At 53.5% G+C, this 9,270-nt stretch overlaps 1 protein-coding gene across 3 annotated transcripts in view; it reads right to left on the minus strand.

Moving 5' to 3' along the window:
- Positions 1-3,905, minus strand: part of C8H5orf24 (chromosome 8 C5orf24 homolog) — a 20,018-nt gene extending 16,113 nt beyond the window's left edge. For all 3 annotated transcript variants that reach the window (XM_077824997.1, XM_077824996.1, XM_077824994.1), the window contains exon 1: positions 3,746-3,905. The gene's annotated coding sequence lies outside the window, so the exon portion shown is untranslated. The remainder of the gene's footprint in view (positions 1-3,745) is intronic.
- Positions 3,906-9,270: the final 5,365 nt, after the last annotated feature.

Genomic DNA, 9,270 nt, shown 5'->3' on the forward strand with positions numbered 1-9,270 from the left:
CTATATAGACAATTGTTATAGATGCCACAAGGATGTCAAGACACTGTGAATGACAGGAGAGTTAGTGTGGATGCCTGACTTGGAATAAAGCAGTCTATTTAACTCTCTTTGCACTAAGAAGTGCTCTATGAAATTGTTCAGAGGTTCCTGAACCAAAACAAGGTACCACAGATAAATTAGAATTGTGATCCTTGGCTTGATGACACAGAGCCAGCTACTGCAACCCTTCCTCATAGTGAATGGCACTTACACAAGTAGCCTCACTGACTTCAATGGAGCTACTTACTCAAGCACCATGCATTAGGATTAGAGGTTGCAGCGGCCCTGCATTACCAAGCCAAGTCATAATTTACCTAGGATAGCATGTGTTAGGTTTAAAGTCCACTTGCTAGGCATATTTAACAATTGCCACTTGGATCCTTACACAGAAACACAAACACACACATCTATCTGAAGAACAATAAAAAATAATAAACTGGAGTAAGAGACCCTTTGACCCTTGTATACTGAGGAACCAGTTGTAACATATTCATTTATTTTTCTAATCATAAACTAATCTACGGTCACACTCCAAAAGCAACTTCTTGCTACTTCTGTATTTTGTGGAGAGTTAGAGAGAACAAAATCATAGTATTATTCCCCTTTAAATATATGCCCAGTGATAAACAATAAAATAAACAATCAAGACAAATATCCACTAGCTAACTGCACTGAAAGTGTTATACACTATTAAGTACACACTAAAGGAAATAAATAGGTACTATTTATATGCACTAATGGAAATGTGCATTATTTACATGCATTACAATAGTACAGTATACACTAATAAACATGCACAAAAGAAAATGATCAGAGACAATGCAGATGCACTCAAATGATGTGATAATGAAAATATGCACTATTCATGTACATTAAACAATATGCCCTAATAAATATGCACTGTTTATATGCATTAAAATTCCATGCACTAATTGAACTATGCACTAAATGGAAAGTTCAAAAAATGTGAATTAAAAAGAATATGAACTAAAGAGAACAAACAGATGATTTCAAGGCACTACAAAGACTCTGTACTAAGACAACATGATGATCAGCTCTCCTTGCTGCTTAGAGGCCAGAGAAGTGGGCAACAAACAAGAGGGGGAACAGGTTGCACAGCTGCCCCCACCCTGTGGGCATCTGAGTTGGGGTGTTCCTCCTTGCAGTATTTGCAGGGGAGGTTGTCCAACTGCTACCCCAACCTCCAGGGGAGCTGAGGGTTGCCCAGCTGCCACCTCTCTGGGGCACTGATAGAAGGAGATGGGGAGTAGCCCAGCTCTATCACCTCCCCCTCATGGGCACGGAGATAGATATGTGTTTAGAGGAGTCCCCAGCTCAATCACCTTGTCCCTGGAGAATTAAGGAAGTAGAGGAGGGGCAACTTTACTCAAGTCTGTCACTTCCCCACACCCCACAGAGAAAGGAGACCTGGGAGAGTGGTGTTAACCATGTTGCCCCAGGGCAATAAGGGAGATGGGGGGTCCTGTTCTGCCTGTTCCCACCCCCCCGGCACTGAGGGAGGAGACTGGGGGGACCCTGCACCACCTGTCCGTGCCCCCCCAGCACTGAGGGAGGAAATTAGGGGGGGCTCTGCTCCGCCTGTCTCCGCCCCCCGGCACTGAGGGAGGAAATTCGGGGGGCTCTGCTCCGCCTATCCCCCTTCCCCCCCGATCACTGAGGGAGGAAATTGGGGGGACTCTGCTCCGCCTCCCCCCCCCCCGGCGCCCAGGGAAGAGATGGGGGGCCCTGCTCCGCCTCCCGCCCCCCCAGGCAAAGGAAGAGATGGGGGGCCCTGCTCCGCCTCCCCCCCCCCAGGCAAAGGAAGAGATGGGGGGCCCTGCTCCGCCTCCCCCCCCCCAGGCAAAGGAAGAGATGGGGGGCCCTGCTCCGCCTCCCCCCCCCAGGCAAAGGAAGAGATGGGGGGCCCTGCTCCGCCTCCCCCCCCCCAGGCAAAGGAAGAGATGGGGGGCCCTGCTCCGCCTCCCCCCCCCCAGGCAAAGGAAGAGATGGGGGGCCCTGCTCCGCCTCCCCCCCCCAGGCAAAGGAAGAGATGGGGGGCCCTGCTCTGCCTGCCCCCCCCCCCGGCGCTCAGGGAGGACATGGGGGGGCCCCTGCTCCGCCTGCCCCCCCCCGGCGCTCAGGGAGGACATGGGGGGGGCCCTGCTCCGCCTGCCCCCCCCGGCGCTCAGGGAGGACATGGGGGGGGCCCTGCTCCGCCTGCCCCCCCCCGGCGCTCAGGGAGGACATGGGGGGGCCCTGCTCCGCCTGCCCCCCCCCGGCGCTCAGGGAGGACATGGGGGGGGCCCTGCTCCGCCTGCCCCCCCCCAGGCAAAGGAAGAGATGGGGGGCCCTGCTCCGCCTCCCCCCCCCCAGGCAAAGGAAGAGATGGGGGGCCCTGCTCCGCCTCTCCCCCCCCAGGCAAAGGAAGAGATGGGGGGCCCTGCTCCGCCTCTCCCCCCCCAGGCAAAGGAAGAGATGGGGGGCCCTGCTCCGCCTGCCCCCCCCCCGGCGCTCAGGGAGGACATGGGGGGGCCCCTGCTCCGCCTGCCCCCCCCCGGCGCTCAGGGAGGACATGGGGGGGGCCCTGCTCCGCCTGCCCCCCCCCCCGGCGCTCAGGGAGGACATGGGGGGGGCCCTGCTCCGCCTGCCCCCCCCGGCGCTCAGGGAGGACATGGGGGGGCCCTGCTCCGCCTGCCCCCCCCCGGCGCTCAGGGAGGACATGGGGGGGGCCCTGCTCCGCCTGCCCCCCCCCCGGCGCTCAGGGAGGACATGGGGGGGGCCCTGCTCCGCCTGCCCCCCCCCGGCGCTCAGGGAGGACATGGGGGGGGCCCTGCTCCGCCTGCCCCCCCCCCGGCGCTCAGGGAGGACATGGGGGGGGCCCTGCTCCGCCTGCCCCCCCCCCGGCGCTCAGGGAGGACATGGGGGGGGCCCTGCTCCGCCTGCCCCCCCCCCGGCGCTCAGGGAGGACATGGGGGGGGCCCTGCTCCGCCTGCCCCCCCCCCCGGCGCTCAGGGAGGACATGGGGGGGGCCCTGCTCCGCCTGCCCCCCCCCCCGGCGCTCAGGGAGGACATGGGGGGGGCCCTGCTCCGCCTGCCCCCCCCCCCCGGCGCTCAGGGAGGACATGGGGGGGGCCCTGCTCCGCCTGCCCCCCCCCCCGGCGCTCAGGGAGGACATGGGGGGGGCCCTGCTCCGCCTGCCCCCCCCCCCGGCGCTCAGGGAGGACATGGGGGGGGCCCTGCTCCGCCTGCCCCCCCCCCGGCGCTCAGGGAGGACATGGGGGGGGGCCCTGCTCCGCCTGCCCCCCCCCCGGCGCTCAGGGAGGACATGGGGGGGGCCCTGCTCCGCCTGCCCCCCCCCCGGCGCTCAGGGAGGACATGGGGGGGGCCCTGCTCCGCCTGCCCCCCCCCCGGCGCTCAGGGAGGACATGGGGGGGGGCCCTGCTCCGCCTGCCCCTCCCCCGGCGCTCAGGGAGGACATGGGGGGGCCCTGCTCCGCCTGCCCCTCCCCCGGCGCTCAAGGAGGACATGGGGGGGCCCTGCTCCGCCTGCCCCCCCCCGGCGCTCAGGGAGGAGCTGCCTGCGGCCCCCGCCGGGCCCGGGGAAGGGGCTCCCATCCCTCCCGAGTGGGTGGGTGGGTGCCTGCTGACTGAGGCTCCATCTTGCCCGCCCGCTCGCCACTTCCTCCCGGGGCTCGGCCCGGACCTACCCGCGGGGCTGCCCAGATCGCGGCGCCTCCCCTCCTCGGCTCCCGGTGTCGGAGAAGCCCGGATAGGACGAGTCCGTGCGGCCCCCTCCCCCCCGCACACAGCGACCGGGCCCGGCCGCGCGGCTGCAAGCAGCGGGCGGGGAGCGGCGCTGCGGCGTGCGCGGGCGTGCGGGGAGCGGGACGCGCTCCCGACAGGAGGGGGCGAGCGAGCCTGGCGGCGGAGTGGGGACGTGGGCGCGCGCGGGGGCGGTTAACGGAAGGCGGCGGGGTGGGGGAAGGGGAACAGGCGGGGTGGGGAGAGCCTGGGGCCGGGGCAGGGGCAGAGAGACACAGTGGGGTAGTAGATGGAGGGCGAAGTAGTGTGGGGATGGGGGAGGTCCCAGAAGGGAAAGGGCGCAGTGGGGAAGTAGATGTGGGGCGGCAGTGGGAATGGGCAGTAGGATGGGAGTATAGATGGTGGGAGGTCCTGGGGGGCAGTGGGAGAGTAGATGTGGGAGGGGGGAAGCACTGGGGTCGGGGGTGGGTGCTTCAGTAGGGGTGTAGCAGGAGATCCGGGCGGGAGGGGGAGATTCAGTGGGGAGTGTACATGGAGGGAGGTCCTGGGGGGCAGTGGGAGAGTAGATGGGGGGGGGAAGCTCTGGGGTCGGGAGTGGGTGATTCAGTGAGGGTGTAGCTGGGGATCCAGGGGTGAGGGGGAGATTCATGGGGGGGGGAATGGAGGGAGGTCCTGGGGGGCAGTGGGAGAGTAGATGGGGGGGGAAGCTCTGGGGTCGGGAGTGGGTGATTCAGTGAGGGTGTAGCAGGAGATCCGGGGGGGAGGGAGAGATTCAGTGGGGAGTGTACATGGAGGGAGGTCCTGGGGGGCAGTGGGAGAGTAGATGGGGGGGGAAGCTCTGGGGTCGGGGGTGGGTGATTCAGTGAGGGTGTAGCTGGGGATCCAGGGGTGAGGGGGAGATTCATGGGGGGGGGAATGGAGGGAGGTCCTGGGGGGCAGTGGGAGAGGAGATGTTGGGGGGGAAGTTTCATGGAGGAGACTTGGGAGGAGATTTGGGGGGTTCTTATCTGACTGACACCCTGAGTTATTTTCTGGTCTCTTTTCTGTCACTTTTATTTTACAAGGGCAGTTAGCTGCAGTGGAAATGACTATCCCGGAGTGGTCGGACTTTCTCACAGTGGCTGTTTGTGCTCGGTTCCCATCCTCAATGATTGAGGAACCCCAAATCAGAGCAATATCATTTTGTATGTATCCACGTTCTGTGAACAATGATGAATAAAAGAAAAGTGATTTAAAAGGACTGAAAATTTGACATTGCAAATTGAAATAAGGCAGGACTATCTCCTATTAAGACTCCAGCAAACTGGCCTGACTGGAATCCATATCATGTTTCCGAGGCTTGGTCTCCACACTGTAGAGTTAGGTCAATGTAAGGCACAATGTAACTTCACTCTGTAAGCGTCTACACTACAATGTTGCTCCCACCCAAATAAGTTGCCCACTACACTGACCTAATAACTAAACCTCTACAAGAGTCACAACGCTTAGGTCCATGTAGTTAGGGCAGCACAGTGTCTATGTAGACACTGCATTACTTACATTATCTGTTGGCTGTGAGCCCCACAAGGAGTTCACAGCTGGAGCCCCTCTACTCCAGGGTTGACAGCCAGAGCTGTCAACCCCACACAGGGCTCACAGCTCCAACTGCCAGTCCCGGGCGGGAGGACTCCAGCTGTGAGCCCCAGGGAGGGGGGGCTCCAGCTGTCAGTGCCCCACAATCCCCACACACTGAAGTCTGTGGAAGCACTCCCGGTGAGGATTTGCACCACCAACAGAGGGGGCATAGTGTGGACATGAACCACTGCAGTAATTATTGTGGTGTCTGTGCATCAACGTAATTTAGGTCGACTTAATTTTGTCGTGTAGACAAGGCCCAATTGTTATTTAAACTGGAAGCTGAAAAAGAGCCACCAAACAAGAGTGCACCTTTTTTGCCTGCGTATTCAAATATTAAAAAGGATTTTAATTTAAAAAGAGAGGTGTGGCCAGCTCTGATAATGACTTCCTTTGTGGCCTAGGGCAAGTCACTGAACTACTGTCTCAATTTCATAGTCTGTAAATTAGGGAGAACATTTGGCTCTCTCAGCAGAAGTGTAGGATTAAGTGTAGAGAGGATTAATTAGCTAGGGTGGTAAAACACTTGGGAGATGAAAAGTGCTAGGTAAATCCTAAGTGTTGTTTTAATTTCCTAACTTGTTAAATACAAAAACATATGTGCTGACACTCAGCATTGTTGACAGCTGACGGAGTATATTCTGAGTTTCTCTGAAGAGCACCTCTGAAGGTTCTGATGTTGGCCAGTGCTTGAAGCAACATATTGGAGTTGGTAACTAGCGTTTCTGGTTCTGTGTGTCCAATCCAGTGTTTCTATATATCTATTTAGGCGCATATGTCTGTTTTAGGCCTCCATTACCATTGTATCTGAGTGCCTTGCAATTTTTAAAAATTAATTTAATCTCCTAATAGGCCTGTGAGGTAGGGAAGTACTATTTATCTCCATTTTACAGTTGGGGAACTGAGGCACAGAGTTCACCCAGGAAATCTGTGGTAGACCAGTGTCTCCCAAGTTTCAGGCTAGTATGGAACCATCCTTCCTTTCTTGATCTATGTAGAAATTGACAACACTGTTCTCTGCCACTAATTGCCTCTCTATTAAAGACAAGTAAGATTACTGATTTATTTTACCTTAAAATAAAATCCCCTCTAAAAATATTTTCTTTCTGGAATGTGAAGGGTTAAACACAATAGAAAAAGCTGCCTTTTATTCCCAAGCAATGTTTCCATTGCTGCCTTTAGAAGGGGTGCTGAGGAGTTTGATGGGTTCTCTTACAAAGGCCCAATAATGCTCCCCTTGCAATCCCGGAGAGAAAAAAATCAAGCCCTAAGACTGTATTAAAAATAATTTATTGAAAGATTGTTGTTGTTTCCCCCTTTCCCTGCAGATTTGCAACAGGGAAGGCAGCCATTGCTCTGACATGTATAACCCATAAATGTCTGGGTACATGCATCATGAGCCAGTACAGACTTGCAGCACCACCAGCAAATGAACTATTAAATTTTAATCTGCTGTATTTCTGTTAATGATGATTGAATCCTGTGAAGCCTGAGTGTGCAGTTCCCTCATCATCTCTTCTCTTCAGGTAAGCTGTTTATGAACCAGGCTCCACACACTCATCTCAGCCCCTTTAAAGTGTGAACAGCAAATTCCGCTTGAGATTTTGAAGGAGATTTAAATGCCAAATGGGCTAATTTAGGACCTAAAGTCAATGGAAGTTGAAGGCACTCAGTGCTTCACAGCATTAGGCCTTTAGTTATCAAGGTGAGCCATGTTACTCTATAGAGCTACCAACTGCTGATTTTTGCCTGAATTTGCTAACGAATGCAGCCCCAGCAGCAATAAGGTCAGAAGCTATTCTGCCTAAGTGCTGCTTTGTCCAATGCATAGACTAGTTCAAGTTAAAGGTCCTGGATTTAAATTACAATAAACCTTAAAAGGACTGAGTCCCACGTACCTGAAGTTGAGTGCTAAGAGATGTACTGTGTGACTCAAATGAGACCTTAAAAACAAACAAGGGTTTGTTAGCACTGATTAGACATTAAAGTCCTGTGGAACTTTTTCCAGCACTGCTATCCAAATGTTTCCCTGTCCAGTGTTGTGCAATGTCCTGGCTGTTGTGGTCCACCCCAGAGATATATATCATTTCCAAAATATGTTGTGGTCCTTTGGGATGAAGGTTGCTATACAAATGTGAGACATTTATCTTTCCAAGACTATGATCCATGTTGCCCTCTAAATTCACACAGAATAAGGTTTTAATCCAAAGGAATGACAGAGGTAGAATAGTTGCCTTTTTTGTCCAAGGTTTGTGGAATTCTTAACTTCTGACATTAGGAAGTAGCATGGAAGAGAAGTATAAAGATTTTTTTTTAAAGTAAAAGCCACTTTCATCACTGCATAATGATTTAGTTTAATTATTTATGTGACTTTCTGCCATACTGGGTTTAATTCTTACCTGAGAGGCACCATATCAAATCAAAAAGAATTAGGCTACAAGTACTTCCTTGCTACCTTCCTTTACATTATTTCCCCTTAGTTTCCAACCACCACTCCCCCCTCCCCCAATTCTTTGAAATTAGATGAAGTCCTGGCATGCTTTATGGCCCAATTTCCCTACAAGCAGCTCTGCTCTCTGACCTCAGCAGAATCAAGCATTGGCTAAAATAATGCATACAAGTGAATTTCAATAGCATTTCCAAGCACTGAACTGTTGCATCTCTATAAAGAGGGAAACCTAAGTCAGCCTACTGCTAAAGCTATCACCGTGAGACTGACAGCAAGATCTAAACATTTGACCTTCAAGCTGGAAATGGATTTGTGGCTGTACTAAGACTGTGTGACTGATCTGTATTGTTCTGTGGGCAAATTAATTCCAGGTGATCAGTAAGGCAACCCTGGTGCCCATACTGCTCAAGTGTTAGTGCGGTAGCACTAATGTCTGGGTTTCTAGTTTGCACCTTGTGTTAACAAAAAAACCCAAACAAAAGAATTTGTGTGTTACGCTATCTGATTTTCTGAAAACACTCCCCAAGATCTGCAGTTTGGCCCTTATTTACATTGTAAACAGCTTGGGGCAGGGACCTTCTCTTTCTGTCTCCAAAGCACCCGGGCACTATGCAAACTAATAAAAGTTTCCATCTCTATGAAAAGGGGAGGTGAAATGCTACCTTTTTCCCCACCAACCAAAAGAATGGAGTTCTCCCTCTACCTGTAGTATCCCCACCCACCAATGCAGCTTGTAGTCTCACTGAGGGATATGGCAGGGAATTTCAATTTGTAAGAGGAGGGTTTGGGGAAAATGTATTCCTTATATTTTCCTCCCACACACACATTCCAAAATAGCTTTGCAACATTCTCTCTTTACACAGGAGTTGGGACCACATGTGGCAGAGAAGGAAGAGGAAGGGATGTTGCATGTACTCTTAAAAGTAGGGTGTGGGTACATTTGTGCTGCAGCTACACTTGCCTGGGATCTCATTCTTGGACCATTCCAGCTGTGTATTCATGTCTGTTTAATAGTAAATTAATAAAACCCTTCATTTCTAGAAATGCACTGGGCAGATGCTAACACCCACATGCAACCGGGGCTAATGTTCCATTTAAAGGTAAAAATAATATCAACTTCCTGGCTCAGGGTTCAGAACAAGTGTGCACCTGCATCTACTGTTATGGAAACAGGGTCACAGAGTAGTGGTGACCTAACTAGAATCGTAGAACTGGAAGGGACCTTGAGAGGTCGTCTAGTCCAGTCCCCTGCTCTCAAGGCAGGACTAGGTATTATCTAGACCATCCCTGACAGGTGTTTGTCCAACCCGCTCTTAAAAATCCCCAATGATGGAGATTCCACAACCTCCCTGGCAATTTATTTCACTGCTTAACCACTCTGACAGTTACGAATTTTTTCCTAATGCC

The sequence above is a fragment of the Eretmochelys imbricata genome, chromosome 8 (genome assembly GCF_965152235.1).
Source record: "Eretmochelys imbricata isolate rEreImb1 chromosome 8, rEreImb1.hap1, whole genome shotgun sequence".
In the NCBI taxonomy this organism is placed as follows: domain Eukaryota; kingdom Metazoa; phylum Chordata; order Testudines; family Cheloniidae; genus Eretmochelys; species Eretmochelys imbricata.